At 40.2% G+C, this 26,051-nt stretch overlaps 1 protein-coding gene across 4 annotated transcripts in view; it reads right to left on the reverse strand.

Moving 5' to 3' along the window:
• The window catches only part of KIAA1958 (KIAA1958 ortholog), a 148,441-nt gene extending 124,420 nt beyond the window's left edge, over positions 1-24,021 (reverse strand). For all 4 annotated transcript variants that reach the window (XR_006820721.1, XM_046022242.1, XM_046022243.1 and 1 more), the window contains exon 1: positions 23,753-24,021. The gene's annotated coding sequence lies outside the window, so the exon portion shown is untranslated. The remainder of the gene's footprint in view (positions 1-23,752) is intronic.
• Positions 24,022-26,051: the final 2,030 nt, after the last annotated feature.

Here is a 26,051-nt window from a genome sequence, read left to right on the forward strand (position 1 = left end):
GCCCCACCTAGCAACATTCGCAAGATATCAGGGCAGCAGCAGAGTCATTAAAGACTTATTAATTCTCTCCTACAGTGACTATTTAAACTTAAACTTAAAATAATTAAAATTAAATATAATTAAAATCTCAGTTCCTTATTAGTCACATTCCAAGTGCTCAACAGTCACATGTGGCTAATGATACCATAGTGGGAAGTGCAGGAAGAGAACATTTCCATCACTGCCTTAAGTTCTACTGGACAGTACTCACTACTTCATCTTTATGAATTAAGGCTTCTCACTTTTCTAACAGCAACATAAAAGAAAACTCTCTGAGGAATGGATGGTAGTGATGATAACACAACAATGTGAACGACCTTATACCACTGAACAGCATACTTAAAAATGGTTAAAATGGTAAGCTTTATGTTATATGTATTTTACCATAACAAAAGGGAAAAAAATCCAGATCCCTTAGTTACACTCTTTCCTTATATTCCAAGCTGTGGCACAAATTGCATCTGGTCACTAAATGGACCCCCTTCAAGGATGAGACACACTAATGCCAAGAATTTGTATGTGGTTATGAACATACAAAAAAGGGACAATTCTTGGAGTGCAGTTCTACTGCTCATGCTTCAGTTTTCTGAGTTTAGTTGGATCTTGGATCCATTCACATTTAATTTCAACTAGACCACTCCTCAAATTTCCACCACATATAATTCTGTCCTTCAGAGCTACGTTAATCCCTCAGTACCAACATCTGCGCCACCAGTAGCATCTTCTTGACCTTGTAACTGTGAAAATATGGATGGGAAATAATCCATTAACACTGAAAAAAAGAGTTGAAATGGGAGAAATAAGATGGGGTGCTCCCTGAGTTAGGAAATCTTATTCAAGTGTCCTGCCTTACACCCATAGGGGGTCTGCACATTATGGACATGCCCCCACTTGAGGCATATTTGATGTGTTCAGTGATTTCTAGCAATGCAACTCCCCACAAAAACAATGCCTATTCATCCATGAGGTCCCAGAATGAAAGCAAAGCCATCTGAATCACAGCCAACTTTATCACTGTTTCTTCATTTTGAGTTTTGTTTTAGCATTTCTTTTGTATACAGAGAAATACTAACAACTTCACAAACTTAGTGTATATGCTTCAGTCATATACACTAAGTTTTCTATGGTTCTGCGAAACCACCCACACTAGTTTCTTAATCCCATTTGTCAGCAGTCTGTAAACATGGAACAACTGGTCTTTGAAAGAAGCCAATTCTCCTGAAACGGCATCATATGTGTGACGTGGGATCATATGTGTGACGTGGGCTCCAGCATAACCATCTGGCAACACACTCAGATTTACTGCTGGATGGATGCTGAATGAACCTATTACACTATCTCTCATTCAATTCTCAAATCTTAAACCAAAGAGCTACTTGAAAATTTCCATTCAGGTCATATTTCCTGTTAAATCTGCCTGTTAAGACATAGTTGGGCAAACTTCTGAGCTTTTTTTTAAATAGGAGAATTCAAGAAAAGTTACAGATACACATCATCCCATGGGTCTTATCTACGATACACAGTGGTTCCAACACACTGTGCACAAAGTTTGGCACCAGACAGACATGACTTAAATCTTGGCTCCAGCAATTACTAGTTGTTTAACTTCCAACAATTTATTTAACTTCTGAGACTCAATTTTCACATTTATAAGATGAAAATAATAGTAAAAATGCCTTAGTTGTATGGCTATAGCAAGATAACCTATGTAAAAGACTGACATTACACCTAGCAAAAAGATTCTTTAAGAAACTTCTCTCTAGGGGCGCCTGGGTGGCTCAGTGGGTTAAAGCCTCTGCCTTCAGCTCAGGTCATGATCCCAGGGTCCTGGGATCGAGCCCCACATCAGGCTCTCTGCTCCGTGGGGAGTCTGCTTCCTCCTCTCTCTCTGCCTGCCTCTTTGCCTACTTGTTGATCTCTATCAAATAAATAAATAAAAATCTTAAAAAAAAAAAAAAAGAAAGAAACTTCTCTCTACATGACTGCCACTATTGTGTTCAGCCAACTGCCTCTTGGGTTTTGATATATGTTCAGCACTCACCTTAGCTCACAAAGTCTGTCATTAATAAATGGTAGTTTTGATTTTTTATAGTACTACACTCCTTATCCAAACCAGCTCTATCCCTTGACCTCACCTCTGCTAGTCTGCAGATTCACTGACCCCATCTACTGACCCCATCTAACTCACTAATTACGGCATCTCAGAGCATATGCTATAGCCAACCGGTGCCCCTGTCCCTCTCCAGTTGGCCACCCGCAGCTGATCCATCAGTGCCTATTAATACTAGGGACAGGTCCATAAACGTGTAGAGGTTTAGAACAATCTATAAAACTGACACTACAGCATGTGCTCATATACACACCTTCCAGAAAGATTTGTGCAAGGAATCACTTTTAATTACTTTTAGAAAAAATATTTCACTAAGAAATTCTAAACTATCTTTCCCAGGACTTTCAAAAGCACAAAACGAGGTGTGGAAATTCCAGGCCAAAGACCAGATTTGATAAATGGCTTAAATTTCATGTAATCTAAGGCAAAACTTCTAAAACCACATATCTACTAGTTGATGTTTTAAAATCATCACATCCAATTATGCATGTATCTGGAAAGTCTCAACATCTTACCAGGACCATCCTCCACCGTCAGCATTACATTCTTGTCACTTCTCAAATTAGGAATCATAAGTACAAAAAAGAAATCAGTTTTTGATGGGTGGCTCTGATGCTAGGTGGCTATAACTATAGGTAAAAAAGATATTGCTCAGTTGTCAACACATAGCCCTGTATCTTGCTAATTCAGACCACCCACACCTGTTAACTTGGGGATACCCCAACCATCCATTCAACTCTAAAAGAAGCCTAAGCCATGTGGATTCAAATTTCCATTCCATCTAATGTAATCAAAAGACAGATGACTGATGTTGGGTCCACACAATAAGAGTTAAGTTCCTGCACTGGTGCTCTGGGCAGCTATTCCAAGGACCCACTAGAGGCTGAGCGAAGACCTTCTAAATCAGTACATTCATTTTGCCCAGCTTTGGACTACGTGCTAGCTAAGGGAGATATATTCTATGGCTATACCCAATGATCAAGCCACAGATAAGTAAATATACCAAGCAGAAATAAGGAAGCTGATCCCAACTGGATCAATAAGGACCAGGATTCAAGGTCAAAGTAAGCAATGAAAATGACTGCACATGTCAAGCTTATCATTTCTGTGATGTGGAACCAAGGAGGAGGGAATCCTGGCCTTTTCAAAGGCATCGGGAGCTGACATAGGTATATGAAGAACAGAGACTAGATAGACACCAAATGTGACTCAGATGAAAGGAACTAGGCCCAGGGCTACCTAGAGATGGGAGAGATACTAAACAAAGCAGAACAGGATTAAGACTTGTGTAGCTGTGGTTGTGGGAAAGTAGTATTGGGGGATAAAGTACTAAATCAAAATATAAGATACCTAACCTGCAACATGAAATACTAGAGGACAACAAACTTGATCTATAGTTCCTTAGGGGAAAACTATTTAAAATCAGAATTCATTGCCCAGCAGTGAGGATTCAAGTACGTGGACAAAAATAAAGGCATTTCATTTAGGGCAGTTAAGGGATATGAAGCCCAATACACTTACTGCGGGGGAAAAGGATAGAGAATGTATTCTGGTGATATGAAACATATGAACAAAGATTCAAGACAGACAAAAAAAAATCAGAAAAACACAGTAAGATCTGAATAATTTTTTTCAAATAAAGAATGTACATTTTTGGGGCGCCTGGGTGGCTCAGTCATTAAGCGTCTGCCTTCGTCTCAGGTCATGATCCTAGGGTCCTGGTCTCAAGCCCCACATCGGGCTCTGTTCAGGGTGAAGCCTGCCCCTCCCTCTTCCACTCCCCCTGCTTGTGTTCCCTCTATCACTGTGTCTCTCTCTGTCAAATAAATAAAATCTTACAAAAAAAAAAAAAAAAGAATGTACATTTTTTTCCAATGCTGATAAAACCTTTCCCAAAAATTATCATGTAAAATGCCAGAAAGAAAATCTCAAAATTCTAACAGCCAAAAACCACATAGGTCATATTTATGACCAAAATGCAATAAAACTGAAAATAAGCATAAGAATTAAAAGAAGAAATCTTTTAAAAATACTATTTTAAATAGTATTATACAGTATTCAGAAATACAAAACACTGAGAATAACACACATTAAAATCCAAGGAGAACAGGATTCTTAGAATCCAGGAAGATGACTGCTTTATATACTTTTATTAGAAAAAAAATTGAGATTGACAAAGAAGTCAGCTAAATATTAAACTCAACAAGCTTGAAACATGATAAAAGAAACTAGAAAAAAAGGCTTATAGGTAAAGGAGAAATTAATAAAACCAAAAACAAAATGAAAGAGGAGATGGCAATCCAGCAAGCTACAGTATCAAGAGGAAAAAGAAGATCAAATGTAGACATAATTTACTGAGCACATCCTAACTCCAAGTAATGCATGACAGGTGCTAGAGGCAGAATGTTGGGGGGACAAAAACAATATACGCTTATCTAACCCAAACTACAGATGGTCTAGAAAAGGATTCCTAAAAGGAAAACACAGGACCTTAGTATGTCTAGTTTCCATTTTTAATCTTTACAGTTTGACTTTGTTCTTATTGGAAAATAAACATTAACATTTACTTGTATTTAGAATTTTCTTGATGATCTGGATTTCTTCTTTTAGACTCACTTATAATGAACAGTTATAGTAAAAAAGAAAATCCGTGTATTTCTCAAGTTTCAATACCCTGTTCATTTTTCTGTTCCTTCAATCTTCTTTCTTATCATACTTCTGCATCCTCTATCATTCTCCTACCTGTAGCTTTAAGTTTGTGGATGTTAATTTACCAAGGAAGTTCACAACTCTTACTGTAATAAACTTAATCTAAGATTAATATACTCACTTACTTGGAGTATAGAGTATCATGCAGAGGGTGGTAAAAGCATCAGGGGTATGCTGTTGCTTTATCAGACATGATAAATAATGCACAACTAAGGTAAGATATCAATTTCATTGTCTCTAGTTACTTGAGACTATACCACATGCATTATCTTATCTATAACTAAAGGTAGTACTTCTACTCAAAGCCTTGCTAAAGACTGAATTAAATTTCCTTGAAAGTAATATAGTATGTTTATCTATGTCTGGCTTTTCTATTTTCCATCTTAAGTGTTCTAAAAATGTAAAAGCAATTTAATTTGCCGCTTCCTTTCTAGAAACCAATCTACTCAATCAAGCCAAGTGTAAAATGGCAAAAAACTGTTTTCACTTTGTCGTTTACTCAAACACACAAACTTCTGAACTCCTTGATCTTAATTAAGATGACACAGCACTGAAGGGACTCAACCACCTCTCCTCTATTATACTGGTCTACTTCCTGCAATATAGTATAATTAGGAACAAGACACAAGGTAATGTATTTATACCAGCACTTACTAAAATACAGATTAAATGCTTTAATAATCTAACAATTACATGAATATAATTCAATGGGATCAAATTATTCCCATATAATAACACTTTCATTAGAAAGAAGTTGGTACAAAAAGGTCTTTGAACTCCAAAAGATACACCAGCATTTCTGACTATGATGACTTCTAACAGTAGTATGTATCTGCTGCAAATGCCTCAAAGAACTGAAGCCTCAAGCATTAATTTTCATGATAATCATACTTTACATAATACGTGCTCATTCAATAAAAAATCAGAGTACCTACATACCAGGTACTAAGGAAGGCAAACTTATGTATTGAAATGTTCAGAAGAGTCAAGAATAATTCAAGACAACCAATTCTTAAAAGCCTAAAAGCCATCTATATTTAAGTTTGATAAAGATTTTGCTAATATGAAATTATATTTAAATACCAGAACATGTGATGTCCTGGTAGTAATCAACACACAACAATTAGATCATGAAACTTCCTAATAGCTCCAGAACACTGTAGTATGCTATGAGCACAAGTTTAGACATCATAATGGAACATTTCATTTGTGTTAAATCTCTCTTAGTATAGATTAGTATATTACAGCACAGATTAGTAACCACAACATAATATTTCATGGACCAATCAACAGAGAAATCATAAATTAAAAACAACAAAGAATGATATTTCTTCTGCTTTCTTTTAAGACTTTTTTAATATTTATTTTTGAGAGAGAGAGGCAAGGACGAGCAAAGGGAGGGCCAGAGGGAAAAGGAGACTCCCCACTAAGCAAGGAACCAGATGTGGGACTCAATACCAAGGACCCTGGGATCATGACCCGAGATGAAGGCAGACACCCAACCAACTGAGCCACCCAGGCACCCCTTTCTTCTGCTTTCTTTAGCAGTCACTTATTCTAAGAGTTTTATGGTTTTAGCCCTTACATGGTGGTAGTGTTGATCCATTTTAATTTTTCTATATATGGTAAGAGGCAGGGATCCAACTTCATTCTTTTATGTGTGTCCCACCACCGCCACCTGTTGAAGAGGCTATTTTTTTCCCATTGAATGGACTTGGCACCCCTGTCAAAATTCATTTGGCCCTAGGTATGTGGGTGCATTTCTAGACTATCAACTCTATTCCATTAGTTATATTTCTATCCTCATGCCAATACCACACTATTTTGATTATAATACCTTTGTAGTAAGTTTTGAAATCAGATGTGCAAGTCCTCCAGCTTTGCTCTTTTTCAAAACTGTTTTGACTATTCGAGACCTTTTGCAATTCCAAATGAATTTAAGTATCAGCTTTTTAATTTCTGTACAAAAGGCTATTAGAATTTCAATAAGGATAGCTCAGGGGAAATACTGACATATTAACAATATTAAGTCCTCCTATCCATGAACACGGGCTATATTTCCATTTATTTAGGTCTTTACTTTCTTTTAGCACTGTTTTATAGTTTTCAGTGTAGAAGTCTTTCACGATCTTGGTTAAATTTATTCCTAGGTATTTTATTTTCTTAGACACTATTATAAATGGGACTGCTGGGGTGCCTGGGTGGCTCAGTCGGTTAAGTGTCAGCCTTAAGCTCAGGTCATGATCCCAAGGCCCTAGTATGGAAGACTGCATTCAGCTCTCTGCTCAGTGGGGAGCCTGCTTCTCCCTCTCCCTCTGCCTGCTGCTCCCCCTCCTTGTGCTCTCTGTCAAATAAATAAAAATCTTCTAAAAAATAAAGAAATGGAACTGCTCTCTTAATATCCTTTTCAGATTGTTCTTTGCTTATGTACAGAAATACAAGTAACTTCTGTGTGTTGATCTGGTACCTTGCAAATTTGCTGAATTCACATATTACTATCTCTAGTTTTCCTGTGGATTCCATGGAATTTTATATATACAGGATCATGTCATCTGTGATAGAGATAGTTTTGCTTCTTCCTAGGAACTCTAGTCACCACAGCCTCCTCAGACTTCCATCCCCACCTTCTCAACTCAGGGAAACTGGCAGCCTCCACTTGGGTTGCCCCCTCCTTGGAGAACAGAAACCCTTTCCAGGAAATAAGCTGAGGCAGTCATGAGGTTAACCTTGTTTGTTTCTCACCTCTCAGAGATCACTGGTATTTCAGTATCTGATATCCAATGTTTTAAAGAATCACGGTTTAATATATTTTGTATGGTTTCTTAATTGTTTCAGGTGGTATGAGAGTTAATTTTATGTGTCAACCTGACAGGTCACAGGGTACCCAGATATTTGATTAACATTATGCTGGGTGGAGGAAGCAAGACGGTAGAGGAGTAGGAGACTGAAGTATCATCAGATCCCAGGAGTTCAACTAGATAGTTATCAAACCATTCTGAACACCTAGAAACTAAAGAGGAGACAGAAGAGAAGAAGAGGAGCAATTCTAAGAACAGAAAATCGACCACTTTCCGAAGGTAGGACATGTGGAAAAGTGCATCTGAAGTGACGGGAAGACAGACTGTGGGGGGAGGGGCCGACTCATGGCAAGTGAGAGAGCAGCGGAGCACAAAATCGGAACTTTCAGAAGTCTGCTCCACTGAGGTATGTCACTCCAGAGGCTAAGCAGGGGGTGGAGCCCTCGCAGCGACAGTGTGGTCTCAAGACCCATAGGGTCACAGAAAGACCAGGGGTGTCTGAATGTGGTAGAGTTCCCAGGTATCAGAGCGGGGAAGTCAGCTACAGAGACGGAGCTGAGCAGAGGGCTCTCAGCTCAGGATTACATTAAACTGATCTGCCACACAGTCAGACCACTGCTCTTTGAGCAGTGACCCCACAAGTGGCAGACAAAGGGAGACTCACCTTCCCTCCACCAGGGGAGTGATGCAGGAGCGCGAGGCAGGAATCTCCTGGGTTTGGAAACTCCAAATGGGGCTGGGCGCCAGAGATAGAAATGCTCAGTCACCGGCTTGGGTGAGCTCACTGCAGCCAGAGAGCTGGGAGACAGGAGGGACTGACTACTTTTCTTTGAGGGCACACTGAAGAGTGGGGCCCTGAGCTCTCGGCCAGATATTGGGAGTCCGCCACTTTGATTCTCCTCCTCCAAAGCTGTATGGAAGGCATTCAGGGAACCATACACACTTTGGTGATATGTCAGAACTAGAGTTCAGAATGATGATTATCAAGGTGCCAGCTGGGCTCAAAAAAAGCATGGAAGATATTAGAGTATCCCCTTCTGAAGGAATAAAATCTCTTTTAGGAGAAATAAAAGAACTTAAATCTAAACAAAATCAGATTTAAAAAGCTATTAATGAGGTGCAATAAAAGATGGAGGCTCGTACTGCTAGGATAAATGAGGCAGAAGAATTAGTGATATAGAAGACCAAATGACGGAGAATAAAGAAGTTGAGAAAAGAGAGACAAACAACTACTTGACCACGAGGGGAGAATTTGAGAGATAAGTGATAACCCTAAGATGAAACAATATTAAAATAATTGGGATCCCAGAAGAAGAAGAAAGAGACAGAGGGACAGAAGGCATGTTGAAGCAAATTACAGTAGAGAATTTCCCTAATATGGCAAAGGGAACAAGCATCAAAATACAGGAGGCACAGAGAAACCCCCTCAAAATCAATAAAAATAGGTCCACACCCCAGCATCTAATAGTAAAACTTACAAGTCTCAGTGACAAAGAGAAACTCCTGAAAGCAGCTCGGGACAAGAAGTCTCTAACATATAATGGTAGAAATATTAGATTGGCAGCAGACTTATCCACAGAAACCTAGCAGGCCAGAAAGAACTGGCATCATATATTCAGAGCACTAAACGAGAAAAATATGCAGCCAAGAATACTATATCCAGCTAGGCTGTCATTGAAAATAGAAGGAGAGATAAAAAGCTCCCAGGAAAAACAAAAGTTAAAGGAATTTGCAAACATCAAACAAGCCCTACAGGAAATACTGAAAGGGGTTCTCTAAGCAAAGAGAGAGCCTAAAAGTACTAGACCAGAAAGGAACAGGGACAATAATCAGTAACAGGCACCCTACAGGTAATACAATGGCACTAAATTCATAACTTTAAATAGTTACCCTGAATGTAAATGGGCTAAATGCCCCCAATCAAATGACACAGGGTATCAGAATGGATTAAAAAACAAAACAAAACAAAAAGATCCATCAATACGATGTCTACAAGAAACTCTTTTTACCCCAAAGACACCTCCAGATTTAAAGTGAGGGGGTGGAAAACCATTTACCATGCTAATGGACATCAAAAGAATGCTGGGGTGGCAATCCTTATATCAGATCAATTAGATTTTAAGCCAAAGACTATAATAAGAGATGAGGAAGGACACTATAGCATACTTAAAGGGTCTCTCCAACCAGAAGGCCTAACAATTTTAAATATCTATGCCCCTAACATGGGAGCAGCCAACTATATAAACCAATTAATAACAAAATCAAAGAAACACATCGACAAAATACAATAATAGCAGGGGACTTTAACACCCCCCTCACTGAAAGGGACAGATGGTCCAACCAAAAGATCAACAAGGAAATAAAGGCCTTAAATGACACATGGGACCAGATGAACATCACAGATGTATTCAGAACATTCCATCCCAAAGCAACAGAATACACATTCTTCTCTAGTGCACATGGAACATTCTCCAGAATAGATCACATCCTGGGTCACAAATCAGGTCTCAACTGGTACCAAAAGACTGGGATCATTCCCTGCATATTGTCAGGCCACACTGCTCTGAAGCTAGAACGCAGTCACAAGAGGAAAGTTGGAAGGAACTCAGATACATGGAGGCTAAAGACCATCCTACTAAAGAATGAATGGGTCGACCAGGAAATTAAAGAAGAATTTTAAAAATTCATGGAAACAAATGAAAACAAAAACACAACTGTCCAAAATCTTTGGGACACAGCAAAGGCGGTCCTGAGAGCAAAGTATACAGCAATACAAGCTGTTCCCAAGAAACGAGAAAGATCTCAAGTACACAACATAACCCCACATCTAAAGGAGCTGGAGAAAGAACAGCAAAGAAAGTGAGACATAATAAAGATCAGAGCAGAAATCAATAAAATAGAAACCAAAAGAATGATAGAACAAATCAACAAAACGAGGAGCTGGTTCTCTGAAAGAATTAATATGACTGATAAACCCCTGGTCAGACTTATCAAAAAGAAAAGAGAAAGGACCAAATTAATAAAATCATGATTGAAACAGGAGAGATCACAACCAACACCAAAGAAATACAAACAATTATAAGAACATATCACGAGCAAACTATATGCCAGCAAATTTGACAATCTGGAAAAAATGGACGCATTCCTACAGACCTATAAACTACCAAAACGGAACCAGGAAGAAATAGAAAACATGAACAGACCCACAACCAGCAAGGAGATTGAAGCAGTCATCAGAAATCTCCCACCAAACAAGAGCCCAGGGCCAGACGGCTTCCCAGGGGAATTCTTCCAAACATTTAAAGAAGAATTAATACCTATTCTCCTGAAACTCGTCCAGAAAATAGGAATGGAAGGAAAACTTCCAAACTCATTTTATGAGGCCAGTATTACCTTGACCCCAAAACCAGACAAAAACCCCACTAAAAAGGAGAATTACAGACCAATATCCTTGATGAACACAGATGCAAAAATTCTCACCAAAATACTAGCCAATAGGATCCAACAGTACATTAAAAGGATTATTCACCACGACTAAGTGGGATTTATTCCTGGGCTGCTAGTTGGTTCAACATCCACAAATCAATCAATGTGATACAATACATTAATAAAAGAAAGAACAAGAACCATATGATACCCTCAATAGATGCTAAAAAAGCACTTGACAAAGTACAGCATCCTTTCTTGATCAAAACTCTTCAAAGTGTAGGCACAGAGGGTACAAACCTCAATATCACCAAAGCCATCTATGGAAAAACCCACAGTGAATATCATTCTCAATGGGGGAAAAACTGAGAGCTTCTCTCCAAAGGTCAGGAACACAACAGGGATGTCCACTGTCACCACTGCTATTCAACATAGCACTAGAAGTCCTAGCCTTCAGCAATCAGACAATAAAAAGAAATAAAAGGCATCCGAATTGGCAAAGAAGAAGTGAAACCTCACTCTTTGAAGATGATATGATACTTTATGTGGAAAACCCAAAAGACTCTACTCCAAAACTCCTAGAACTCATACAGGAATTCAGTAAAGTGTCAGGATATAAAATCAATGCACAGAAATCAGTTGCATTTCTATACACCAACAGCAAGACAGAAGAAGGAGAAATTAGGATTCAATCCCATTTAGAACAGCACCCAAAACCATAAGATACCTAGGAATAAATCTAACCGAAGAGGCAAAGAATCTGTACTCAGAAAACTATAAAGTACTCATGAAAGAAATGGAGGAAGACACAAAGAAACAGAAAAATGTTCCATGCTCATGGATTGGAAGAACAAATATTGTGGAAATGTCTATGCTACTTAAAGCAATCTACACATTTAATGCAATCCCTATCAAAATACCATCAATGTTTTTCAAAAAAAAAATGGAACAAATAGTCCTAAAATTTATATGGAACCGGAAAAGATCTCGAATAGCCAAAGGAATATTGAAAAAGAAAGCCAAAGTGGGTGGCATCACAATTCCAGACTTCAAGCTCTATTACAAAGCTGTCATCATCAAGACAGTATGGTACTGGCACAAAAACAGACACATAGATCAATGGAACAGAATAGAGAGCCCAGAAATAGACCCTCAACTCTACGGTCAACTAATCTTCGACAAAGCAGGAGAGAATGTTCAATGGAAAAAAGTCGACTCAACAAATGGTGTTGGGAAAACTAGACAGCCACATGCAGAAGAATGAAACTGGACCATTTCCTTACACCACAAACAAAAATAGACTCAAAATGGATGAAAGACCTCAATGTGAGACAGGGATCCATCAAAATCCTTGAGGAGAACTCAGGCAGCAACTTCTTTAAACTCAGCCTCAGCAACTTCTTCCTAGAAATACCATCAAAAGCAAGAGAAACAAGGGTAAAAATGAACTACTGGGACTTCATCAAAATCAAAAGCTTTTGCACAACAAAGGAAAGAGTCAACAAAACCAAAAGAGAACTGACAGAACGGGAGAAGAGATTCATAAACAACACATCAGATAAAGGGCTAGTATCCAAAACCTACAAAGAACTTATCCAACTCAACACCCAAAGAACAAAAATTCCAGTTAAGAAATGGTCAGAGGACATGAACAGACATTTCTGCAAAGAAGACATCCAGATGGCCAACAGATACATGAAAAAGTGCTCCACATCACTCGGCATCAGGGAAATACAAATCAAAACCACAATGAGATACCACCTCACACCAGTCAGAATGGCTAAAATTAACAAGTCAGAAAACAATAGATGTTGGCAAGGATGCGGAGAAAGGGGAACCCTCCTACAGTGTTGGTGGGAATGCAAGCTGGTGCAGCCACTCCGTAAAACAGCATGGGGGTTCCTCAAAAAATTGAAAATAGAGCTACCCTACGACCCAGCAATCGCACTACTGGGTATTTACCAGATACAAATGTAGTGATCCAAAGGGGCACATGCACCCAAATGTCCACAATAGCCAAACCAGATACGAATGTGTGATCTGAAGGAGCACATGCACTCGAATGTTTATAGCAGCAATGTCCACAAAAGTGAAACTTGGAATGAACCTAGACATCCATCAACAGATGAATGGATAAAGATGTGGTGTATATATATATACAATGGAATACTCTGCAGCCATCAAAAGAAATGAAATTTTGCCATTTGCAACGACAAGGACGGAACTAGAGGGTATTATGCTGAGTGAAATAAGTCAATCGGAGAAAGACAATTACCATATGATCTCTGTGATATGAGGAATTTGAGAGGCAGAATGAGGGGTTTGGGAGGTAGGGAAGGAAAAAGTGAAACAAGATGGGATCAGGAAGGAGACAAACCATAAGAGACACTTAATCTTACAAAGAGCAAACTGAAGGTTGCTGGGGGACGGGAGTATGGAGAGGGTGGTTGGGTTATGGACATTGGGGAGGGTATGTGCTATGGTAAGTGCTGTGAAGTGTGTAAGTCTGACGATTCACAAACCTGTACCCTTGGCGCAAATAATATGTTATATGCTGATAAAAATAATTAATAAAAAAATAAACATACAATTACAAAAAGAGAAAAAAGGACATTTTCTTCCTTTATGTTGAAAGTTAACATACAATGAGGGGTGCCTGGGTGGCTCAGCCAGTTAAGTGCTGGACTCTTGATTTTGACTCTGGTCATGATCTCAGGGTCCTGGGACAGAGCCCCACCAGGCTCCACACTCAACAAGGAGTCCATTTGAGGATTCTCTCTCTGCCTCTTCCCTGTTCGCATGCACTCTAAAATTAAAAAAAGAGAGAGTGAGAGAGTGCCCAGGTGGCACAATTCGTTAAGCAACTGATTCTTGGTTTGGGCTCAGGTCATGATCTCAGGGCCATGAGAATGAACCCCCAGTTGGGCTCCATGCTCAGCTCAGAGTCTACCTGAGATTCTCTCTCCTCCTTCTGGCCTCCTAGTTGTGTTTATTTGCCCTTGCTCTCTCTCGAAAATGAGTTAAGTCTAAAAAAAAAGAAATATATAATCAAAAAAGGAGAAATAATAAGTGAACAACTTGCTGATATTCCACAATTTCACAAACAGAACACATGTATGTAACCAGCAACCGGATCAAGAAACAGAACATTACCAGGGCCCCAGAAGCCTCTACTTTCTCCTTTCTAGGCACTACTTCCTCAAGGTTCTGGCTTCTAACAGAATTTGCTGATTTTACCTGCTTGGCAAATTTATATATGTGGAGGCAAACAGCATGAACTCTTTTGTGCCTGGCTTCTATAGCTCCACAAAGGTCTGTGAGATTCATACATACTATGTAGTTACAGATTGTTCATTCTCATTGCTCCACAGTATTCCACTGCTATGAATATAGAACAATTTATCCATTTTGATTCAGTCTCCTATTGTTGTATAACAAATTACCCTAAAATTAAATAACTTAAAATAATTCCTCCTTTCTCACAATTCTGTGGGTTATCTGGGCAATTTTTCTCCTGGCTTTACGTGAATTTGCTCATGTGACTACTTTTAGGTGGAGGATCAGGTCAGCTGGGAAGTCAAAGACGGTCTTACCTAATCTGGCAGTAAGTGCCGGTCACTAGCTAGTGCACCTCAGTTTTCTTTCACCTGACCTCTCCTACTTGGGTATTTCTTTATCTTGTGGTTTCAGGGCAGTACTTCCCTTCCAATGTGTATGCATTTATCAAGCTTCTGCTGCACCACACTTGCCTAATGTCCCACTGGCCAAATAAGTTAAATGGTTAAAATCAGAATCATTGTGCAAATGGACAACACATGGGCATAGACACCAAGAGATGGCACTTACTTGAGGCCATCAATTTAACACTCTACCACATAGTGTACCGATTGTCATTTGGGCAGAACTTTAGTTTGGGAGATATTATAAACAGTACTATGAACATTCTAGTACATTTATTTTAGTAAGCATGTATCTTTGAGTAGAATTACTGAACCATAAAACACGCACACGCATAGCTTCAATAAATACTATCAAATAGCTTCCCAAATTGCTTGTATCCATTTATACCTTTTTAATATTTTGTTTATTAACTTTGGGGGTGGGAGTAGAGCGGGAGGAGGAAAGAATCTCAGACTGTGCACTGAGTGCCAAGCCTGAGATGAGGCTCAACCTCATGACCCCAAGATCCTGATCTGAGCCCAAACCAAGAACTGGATGCTCAACCGACTGAGACACCCAGGCATCCCTCCATCTAGATTTCTGTACCCATTTACACTTTCAAGAGCAGTGTTTGAGAATTCCAGTTACTCTGCATTCTCACCACCACTTGATATATTTCATCTTTTTCATTTAGCCATTCTAGTGGGTATGCAATATTATCTTATTCCAATTTTATTTGAGTGGCCATATTTTTTAATATTTCACATAAGAAACAAAGGAAAAAATTTCACACCATGAAACTAAAGAAGAACTACCTTGGCCTACTTCCATCTCCATCACAGAAACCTTCTCCTAAAGTACAAGTAAATCCATCTAATTTAAACATGAACAAGCAAAAGGAATGCAATCTAATCCCATGTGAGGTACTATGAGAAAAAGATGTAAAAGAACCAAATAAGGTACCAATAGTCAATGAAGTAACATCACAGAAATATGGCCATAAAGTAGGTGAGAACGGTAGCATAATATTTTAATATTAAAAGAAATTATAAAGTGATAGAAGCTATAAAATATACATCAGAACTAGAAAAATGGGGGGGGGGGACATGGCCACACAACAAGAGCATTTACAAAGAGAAATGATAGAATTCAGGACAGAATAAGAAAGAAAAAAAAATCAGAAAGGAAGACAAAACTGCAGTTACTGCTTAATAAAGGATAAAAAGGAAAAAATAGAAAAATAAAATAAAAAAAGATAAAAAGAATTTGAAGAAAGTTATAGATATAAAAGATAGTCAAAGAAGATCCAACATACATGTAACAGGGGACCCCCCCCCAAAAGAAAATAAGAGCAATAAAACAGACTAAATACTAAAATTTATGATTGATGAAAATATTTATGAAAAAATACTTAAGCCAACATTATAAAATCCACGTTGTGTATCTGGAAAAATTAACAGAGAAGAGCCAACACTTAATAGATGCTCTAGCAAAATTACTAGCTTTTTTTTTTTTAATTTTTTTTTTTAAGATTTTATTTATTTATTTGACAGAGAGAGATCACAAGTAGGCAGAGAGGTAGGCAGAGAGAGTGAGAAGGAAGCAGGCTCCCTGCCAAGCAGAGAGCCCAATGTGGGACTCGATCCCAGGATCCCGAGATCATGACCTGAGCCGAAGGCAGCGGCTTAAACCACTGAGCCACCCAGGCGCCCCAAAATTACTAGCTTTTAAAGATGAAGAAAAGTTTTGGGGCATCTATGAGAACAATAAAGTCACTTAAAAAGAAAAGAAAATCAAAGTGGTATTAGACTCTGACAGTAACATTTTTACCAGAATACAATACAGAATTACAAAATACAATAGGACTCTGGGGCACCTGGGTGGCTCAGCTGGTTACGCATTTGTCTTTGGCTCAAGTCACGATCTCAGGGTCCTGGAACAGAGCCCCACATGAGGCTCCCAGCTCAGGAGGGAGTCTGCTTCTCCCTCTGCCCCTCCCCCTGTTCATGCTCTCTCACGCATGCTTGCTCTTTCAAATAAATAAATAAAATCTTTAAAAAAAAATGAGTAGGACTCAGCAAACTATGGCTTGTGCACCAAATCCAGCCCACTATCTGGTTATGTAAATAAAGTTTTACTAAACGCAATTATGCTTGTTCATTTATATACTCTATATGGCTGCTTTTGCACTGCAGTGGCATGTTCCACAAAGCCTAAAATAATTGCTATTTGGCCTTTCACAGAAAAGGTCTACCAAAGCTACAACAAAATAACATATTTAGGAAACTTGGGAACAAAAATGTGAGCCAAGTACTTATATTCAGGCACACTGGCCTTCAAGTATAAAACCACAGATAAACAGTGTTAAACATGAAAGACAGGACACAGTATTCACATGATCCATTTATGAGGATTCAAAGAGCTTCAGACTATCAAACGCGACTACAGAAGTCTCAGCATTAAGGACTTGTGTTGTGCACTGAATAAATTTAACTGGAGAACCAAGACTAATGATAGGGAAAGGTGACAGAGTAATGTGTGATTTCTATGGGGACAAACAGAACTGAGAAATCTTAGGGAGTAGGAATCAAGTAGTCTAGGGGCTCGAATATATCACACATATGTAGTGAAGTATGTCTGTATGTATGAAAGACAATGAGTGGACAAATATTATGAGCTGTACTGCCCCCCCAAATTATTACACTCAGTTCCTAATAGCCAGTACTTCAAAATGAGACAATATTTGGAGACAGGGTCTTTAAAGAGGTAATTAAGGTAAAACAAGGTCATTTGGGTGAGTTCTAAGGCTATGGATAGATATCCTATAAGAAGAGGACACAGGTACATAGTGAAAACATCTGAGGAAGACTGAAATTGAAAGCCAAAGGGGACTCAGAAGAACCCAACTCTGCCACCATCTTCATCTGGGACTTCTAGCCTCCAGACTTTAAGAAAATTTTGTTGCTTAAGGCATCCAGTCTGTCATACTTTGTTATGACAGCCCTTAATAACTAATACTGGCTGGGGAGAGGAAGTTGTTCCGGCTGGGTAGGAATTGACAAATGTTGTTAATTCTGTCCCAGAAGTATGAAAAGTCTCAGAAAAATAGAGCTTTTGATATGTGGTGATTATGTCTTAAATAATGCAATGATTAAAAAAATTCTAAATAGGGGTGCCTGGCTGGCTCAGTTGGCACAGCATGCAACTCTTGATTTCAGGCTCATGAGTTCAAGCCCCAACACGGGTGTGGATCCTACTTAAAAAAAAAAAATTTGAAGATTAAATACTTATAAGGAAAATAATTACAAGGGAAAACTGAAGGGGCACAACATCTGCAATGTGAAAAGGCCAGAAAGGTTTAAAGTACTTGTCAGTTTTGAGGAAAACCCAGAAGAAAGAAAACCCAAACAAGATATATCCTATTCCTGAAATTAAAATTAATTAAAAGGTAAATAAATAATCCAAAACCAATCCTGCTAAGCAAGGGAAAGTAATTGAAGCAACTTTGCATAATTTTTTAGAATTTAAATTAGTTTTTTTTTCAAGATTTTATTTATTTGGCAGAGAGCACAAGCAGGAGGAGTGGTAGCCAGAGGGAGAGGGCAGACAGCCCAGAACATGAGACTCCATCCCAGGACCGTGAGATCATGACCTGAGCCAAAGGAAGACGTCCAACTGCCTGAGCCACCCAGGCACGCCAACTTTTTTTTTTTTTAAGATTTTATTTATTTATTTGACAGAGAGAGAGAGATCATGAGTAGGCAGAGAGGCAGGCAGAGAATGGAGCGGAGGAAGCAGGCTCCCTGCTGAGCAGAGAGCCCGATCTAGGGCTCGATCCCAGGACTCAGAGATCATGACCTGAACCAAAGGCAGAACCCACGGAGCCACCCAGGTGATCCCCCAACTTTTTTTAAGTAAGCTTTAGACACCTCGAACTCACAACCCCCAGAGCAAGAACCACATGCTCTGCCAAATGAGCCAGCCAGGTGCTCCTCAAATTAACTTAAAAAAAAATTTTTTTTTTCAGGGGCACCTGGGTGACTCAGTCAGTTGAGCATTCAACTCTTGGTTTCTGCTCAGGTCATCATCTCAGGGTCCTAGTATCAAGCCCCACATCAGGCTCTGCACTCAGCAGGGAGTCGCCTTGAGGATTCTCTCTCTTTCTCTCTGAAATAGATAAATAAAGTTTTTAAAAAAAAAACTGGGGCGCCTGGGTGGCTCAGTGGGTTAAAGCCTCTGCCTTCGGCTCAGATCATGATCCCAGGGTCCTGGGATCGAGCCCCATGTCGGGCTCTCTGCTCAGCGGGGGAGCCTGCTTCCTCCTCTCTCTTTGCCTGCCTCTCAGCCTACTTGTGATCTCTATCTATCAAATAAATAAATAAAATCTTTAAAAAAAAAAACAAACTTTTTTCACCTAACAGAATCCCTGATGGTCAACAAACTAAAACATTTTCAGGCATCAAATGAAAAGATACCTTCAATGGGTATTAATAGAATTCTGGTTCACTGGTAATTTTTTTTTAACAAACAGGTAATAATTACTAGCAATTGCACATATATTATTTCTTGCCCTGCACCTAGAGCTATAGAAGCCATAGATTTCAAGAGGAAGAGTAAGGGGGAGTGGAAAGCTATTCGCCAATTTGTAGCTATCTAAGAGAGACTTACTCCCTAGTGCTGAGCAGGCCAAAATTCAGGCAGATAAGAGATAAAATAGCTAGAGTATAAATGCATCATTTTACAGTAAGACTTTTCTTCTTTCTTTAAGATTTTATTTGTCAGAGAAAGAATGAGCACAAGCAGGGGGAGTGGCAGAGGCAGCAGAAGGCAGGCTCTCTGCTAAGCACAGAGCCCATGCGGGACTCTATCCCAGAACCCAGGGAACATGCCCCAAAGGCAAATGCTTAACTGACTGAGCCACCCAGGTGTCCCAAGACTTTTAATGTTTTTAAAAGTTTCTTAAATATTTTAATATCTTCTTAAAGTTTTTTAAAGTTCTATTTCTGTTTTTTCTTTCTTACTTTTTTTTTAAGCAGGCTCCACACCCAGTACAGAGCCCAATGAAGGGCCCAAACTCACCGAGATCAAGTCCTGAGAAGAGACCAAGAATCTGATGCTCAACCAACTGTGCCACCAGGCACCCCTAAAAGTTGTATTTCACATGAAGTTGAGCAATTTATCTTTAACAACATATATGATGTTACTTTTCTTCCAATACAAAAAAGCCGGTTATTGACATCCTAGACAATATCCCTTTGCTTTCTATATTGAAGTATGATAAAGTATTTTGAAATACATTTTCTTTGTCACTAGAGCCACTAGTATTACAAATACGGAATGATCAAAAGCCCTCCAACTGTTTAAGACTTTACAAAATACACTTAAATACTGCTGCATACTTTGCCTTTCTCCAGAAAAGGGTATTAAACTTGTTGACAGTGGATACAAAATAAAATTCAAAAATTCGCATCTTGAGTACTTTTGGTTTCTTGACCTTTATTTGAATTTGAGACTAAGCTTTACCAAACAACAGAATTTACACTGTAACTAGCCAACCACAGTCCTCATTATGGAATCTATGCAGTACATTTGTTACCTAGGAAACAGACCAGAGCACAGGCAGAGTGCAATTTCTGTACAGCAAAAGAATTCTCCACTCATGCTGGTAAATAAAGTCCATAAATCAACTAATCAGAAGCCAAGTCAAGAGTATCACATAAGAGTTAAGCTCTATGGAAACTTTTTTAAAGGGAAAAAAGAAACCTGTGGGGCTTCTTCGGGCAACTATGTAGATCTCTTAAGTAAATATTATGAGCAGGTTTCTTTACAAACACAAACTGTCAAAAAATAAACTGTTCAAAATAAATGGCTTCTCTCCAATCTTCAGCTTCTCTATTTTTGACAGTATTTAAGAGAAAAAGCTTCTTCAGAGCCAGCCTCGTACATCTGGTAGCAGAATATTAATCCAAGAATGAATTCCACATTTTCCAAGAGCAGCATGGGTTTGTGCTGTTCTTAAACAATGCAGAACGATAAAGGCTGGAATGAGAGGTCACTGTCCATACTTCTCACAGTCAGATCTGCTTCTACACCAGGCTAAAAAAACTTCATGAAAAAGAAATATTTGAAAGTCACAGGTCTATAACAAAGAATAAAACTGTTACTTTTCAGCTTTTCATTTGGTTATTACTAATGATAATACTAGTCCTTTGAGGGTTCCAGGTAACCTAAAGTGGCCATTTTGAGTTTCCTTTCATGGTACCACACTGATAACTAACAAGCAGGAAAAGTCTTTGGATTTTCTAGCCTATCAAATTTAACTGGACAGCTTAGCGTTGTTTAAAAAAAAAAGAAACTGGGCAATGTCAGTTTATACTGCTCAGCTATATTTAAAATCCAACTTTACAAATTCAAAATATCTGGAAGTAACATCTGTCATATCAAAAATATCAGAAAAAAAATTCAATCATTAAGAGAGCAAAATAATTTATATACCTTCCTAAATACCAACAAACCAGAAGAGAAATCAGTTGAAAATATGTATGGTTCTCTGGACTGTTTCTGATTACAAGAAAATATTAATGTTAATTATACAAAAAAAATTAATACCCACATATCAGAGCCAATAATAAAAAAAGAAATGGAAAATAAATAGCTGTTATCTTTTAGCCACCCCAGATGAAGACACTACACTGCCAATCCCAGAAAACTGTTATGCATAACCACAAGTTGCCAAGCAATTCTCAACACAGGCCACACTCTTAATATTTAATTTATACACTGACTCTTTTTAAACCTCACCCCTCTGATTGACAGTCCTATAAATACACAAACAAATAATTCAAGTTCTTCGCTTATCTTTCTTAAAACTTCTAAGAACTGAAAATGAGTGTGTAATCTAATAGCTGAAACTCTGTCGGTATTTTCAAACTCCATCCCACCATTCCTAATAAAGCCTGAACAAATTTCAATACCTATGCTCCTTGGGCCATCCTTACTGAAAAAGAAAGAGGAACCTTCCTCAAGGGCCTACTAGCGCCTTGCACTAAACCCTATGCAGTCTAAACTTGTTTAACTAATCTAGACAGGAAGTCAAAGAAAGAATAAAATTTGACCAAGTCAAAGGGACTAGTGAGATTAATGTTAGATGTAGTCTCTTCTAGGTTTTAAGGGTACAAAAATGTACACTCCAGATATTTACAAAATTAGGCATGCAGTAACAATAGTCTGTTAATGTAACTAGGGCAAGAATCTAGGCTAATTTTTTCTCCTAGAAAAAGACTACTCTTTTCGGAATACTAAAACTGTCTCTTTATAATGACGAAAATCAGTTTGCCTAATTAAAACTGCATTAAAATTGTACACTGCTTTCTGATGAATTTCCACATCTTACTTGATGAAGATTTATATAAATTGTTTTCCACCACAATGTTTTTCCTTTAAGTTCAGATGTTTAAGAAAGCCTGTTTTCTTTACAGCTGTACATATAACTGAGAGCACCCAAAAGTATTTTTTAATCTTCTTGATAACCATCAGATTTAAATTTGTCAATATGGATTCTCACACACTAGGGGGAAGAAAAAAAAAAAAGAAGTCTCCAGAAGTGAGCACTAGGTTGAGAATAATACAAAGATAAAAATCTGTACCTGCATTAAAAATCTGAATCTGTAAAATTAAGTTTCTGGGCGCCTATTCAACTTCACTTATAATTTGAATATCTACAAATACATATCAACTCTTCATAAGAAACTCAACCAGATAAATAATATAATTCAGAAATATCACCTACAGTACTTTTCAAAAAACTATATCCAACATGTACAACCCAATCGTTGGGTTTTATAGAGAGAGAGAATACATAAAAACAGACCAAAAGAAGGAAAGCACAATCACAGGGAGGAAAATCAGTTCCAACATTCACGTTCTCTCCATATGCTGTGGAAGACCTCATATTTTAAACCATCAAAAATAATGGTTTTCGCCTCGACGGAAAGCTAGATATTTATCGCACGCCAATTTAACCTCCACCGTGAAAGCTGTCACTGTCGCTTGTTAACTGTTTACTTAATAGGTAGACGATTCTGTCATGCTAATCCTAAAGAGTCTCGAAAATAACAAAACTTTACCATCAAACTTTAAAATATGTATATATGTAAAACAAATTTTGTAAAAATCACAGCCATGTTCATCTTTGATTTGCCTGTACGTCCCTACCTAACCTTAAAACAAGGAGAAAAGCCACCTGAAAACCAGAAACGGTCTGTGATTTGGGTTGGATTTTGGTCAGCCCAGCCTGCTGGCGCCCAGGGGAATACATTTGTCGATGTATTTGATAACAAACACAAATCACTGTGCGCAGCCTCAGATGGGGGAGGGGGCGGAAGAGCCCTCCGGAGAAAGCCCTCCTCCGTTAGAAACAATAAATAAGGGACCGGAGCGATGCACGTTCCACCACACACGCACCTCAGCGTGCCTCTCGCGAGGGAAACAAGTCGGGCAAAGACCCGAAGCACCTCTCTGCCTCTCTCCACAACCATCTCAAGACTTGGAAACTAAGAGGGCAGATCTTTTCTTTCTCCTTCCCGCCCTCCTTCCCACCTCCAAACAGACCCGAGAGCAGGAGCAGGCGAGCCAGACCCACGCAGCGCGCCCGCGGCAGCGACAGGAGATGCTGGGCGGCGGGCGGCCCCGCCGAGGCTGACCAGAGCCGCGGCCGCCCGCGCTCGCTCCGGGAGCCCGTTCGGCTGCCCGGGGTCTCACCCCTCGCGCCCTCAAGCCCGTCGTCGGCGACGGCCAGGCGCCCGAGTCGCTGCCCTGACTCTCGGCCTTCCCACCCCGCCCCCCCCGCCCCCCGAGGAGACAAAAGAGGGTTCAGCCGGGTCACTGCTCGGCTGCCGAAGGGGCGGCAGCGCGGACCCCAGAGCGGCCGCCCCCCACACAAAGGGGCTCCCCGGCCCAGGTCGCAGCGTCGGCGCGCTAGTCCCCGCCCCGCGCGCGGGCTCTCACCCACCTGCAGGTGTCTGTGCGTCTGTCCATAGGAACGCGGGCGGCGGGGGGGCCTGCGGGAGCCGGGCAGCCCGGGCTGGACGGGGCGGGACCGAGGGAAGGGAGGAAAGCAGCCGGAGGGCCGGAGAGCGAAGGTAAGAAGAGCGGGGAAGGCGCCGGGCGGGCGGCAGACGGAGGCGCGGGGCGGGGGGCGGGGGCGCCAGCCTGGCTCTGCCGACCGGCGCGCGCCGCTCCGTCCGCCCCGGGCTCCGCGCGCCCGGCTCGGAGTGCGGCGGGCGGGGGGCGGGGCGCAGGCGGGGCGGGGCCGGCGAACGGGGCGGGGGCTCGGACCCCGGGCTCCAGCCGGCACCGGAAACGCGCCGTGGTCCGCGAGACCCACAGGAAGTGTGTAACGACACCTCCTACGAAGCGCTCCGAGCTCGCGGTCGTCGCTGCCCGGAGGAGGTGTGGACCGACCTTCCCAGCACACACCGGCGCGCACGAGCTCGGTCTCTGGACGCAGACAGGTGTGGAACCCACGGTCCCCGCGACGTTCTGAAGTGAGCAGCACTCCGTCCTGCCGCGCTCCCTGGCCCGCGGTCCCCACTGCCCCAGCTGCCCCTTTGGAGCTTCGCAGAGCTTCACCTGAACGCAGGGAGCCGACCTTGCACGAACGTGTTCCGTTTGTCTGGTGTATAGCACCTGCTTTAACGCACCGAGTCGAGTCACCTCTACACCCAGGCATGTACAGAAACACTTCCTACTGACACAACCCGCAGTCTCCGCTGCCCAGTGGAAGTTCCCCATCCAACTACAACACTCGCATCCATCCCAGAGAGACAGAGGGCAGTTTAATGACACCTAAAACATGCTAGGACCAGGGAGGCATACAAGAACACATGCAAGAACACTTCGGTATCACAGAGGTAAAGCAGGCGCCCTCCACCTTTACTTTAGCTAGCAAACACTTTTATAGTACTCACTGTATGTGACTGGGGTTTACACTAAGTGCTTAGGGAATTAATTTATTTAATGCCAGGAACTCTGCAGTGGGTGTTGTTAGCATTGCCAATTTATGGATAAGGAAACTGAGGCACAGAGGAATTAGGACATCTGCCCCAAGATTACACAGTAGCTGGGAAAACCCGGATTATCCCAGGCGGTTTGGAACTAGATTCCATGCTCAACTAACTCCCTTTCTACTTAGAGCATTAAGTATCTCCAAAATAATAATAGTGATAACAAACAACATTTAAAGCATATCTGACTGATTAGCCAAATGTGGTGCTTACATCCTGACTTCATCTCACTGTGACAAGGAAACTTCAGTCCCTCTCACCCTTGAGGTAAATGAGGAGAGAGAAGAATGTGAGGTAGAGAAAGAGACTAACTTCAGAACAAAAAAGAAAGGATTCTTACCACCTTGCTCTATCAACACTCCTTCTGGTCTAGGCTGACTTAAAAAAAAAATCCATCTAAGCATTTTTGACAAAATAATGTCTGTCCAAAAAAAAAGGTAATTGCCACATATTTCAAATGTGTAATCCTGGAGAAATTGGAACCTTAAGCGCAGCTGGTGGAAATGTAAATGGTGCAGCCACTACAGAAAACAGTATGGGGGCTCTTCAAAAAAAAAAAAACAAAACAAAAAACCCATAAATTACGATTCAGAAATCCCACCTCTGGGTATATGTCTAGCAGTTAAAGCAGGAACTGGAAGAGATATTCACACACCTATGTTCACTGCAGCACATTCACAATGGCCAGGAGGTGAAAGCGGCCCCAATGTCCATAGATGGATGAATGGATAAACGAAATATGGCATATACATACAATTGAATATTATTCAGACTTCAGGAAATCTTATCTTGCTCTATTAAAGAAAGAAATCCTGTCATATGCCACAACATGGATGAATATGGAGGACATTCTGCTGAGTAAAGCAGACCAGTCACAAAAGGACTACTGGAATACTATATGCTTCCACTCACATGAGATAACTAGAGTTGTCAAAATCATGGAAACAATGTGTTATGGTGGTTGCTGGGAACTGGAGGAGGGGAATATGGGGAGTTGTTCCATGAGTATAGAATTATGGTTTGGTGCAATGAAAAAGTTCTGGAAATCTATCACACAACAATGTGAGTATAGTTAATACCACTGAACTGTCTACTTAAAGGTGGTTAAGAGGATAAATTTTATATTGTGTGGTTTGTTTGTTTGTTTTTTTACCACAAATAACATTTTAAAAATGCAATTTCATTTAAAGGATATATCCAGGGCGCCTGGGTGGCTCAGTGGGTTAAGCCTCTGCCTTCAGCTCA

The sequence above is a fragment of the Meles meles genome, chromosome 11, assembly GCF_922984935.1.
Source record: "Meles meles chromosome 11, mMelMel3.1 paternal haplotype, whole genome shotgun sequence".
NCBI classification, from domain to species: domain Eukaryota; kingdom Metazoa; phylum Chordata; class Mammalia; order Carnivora; family Mustelidae; genus Meles; species Meles meles.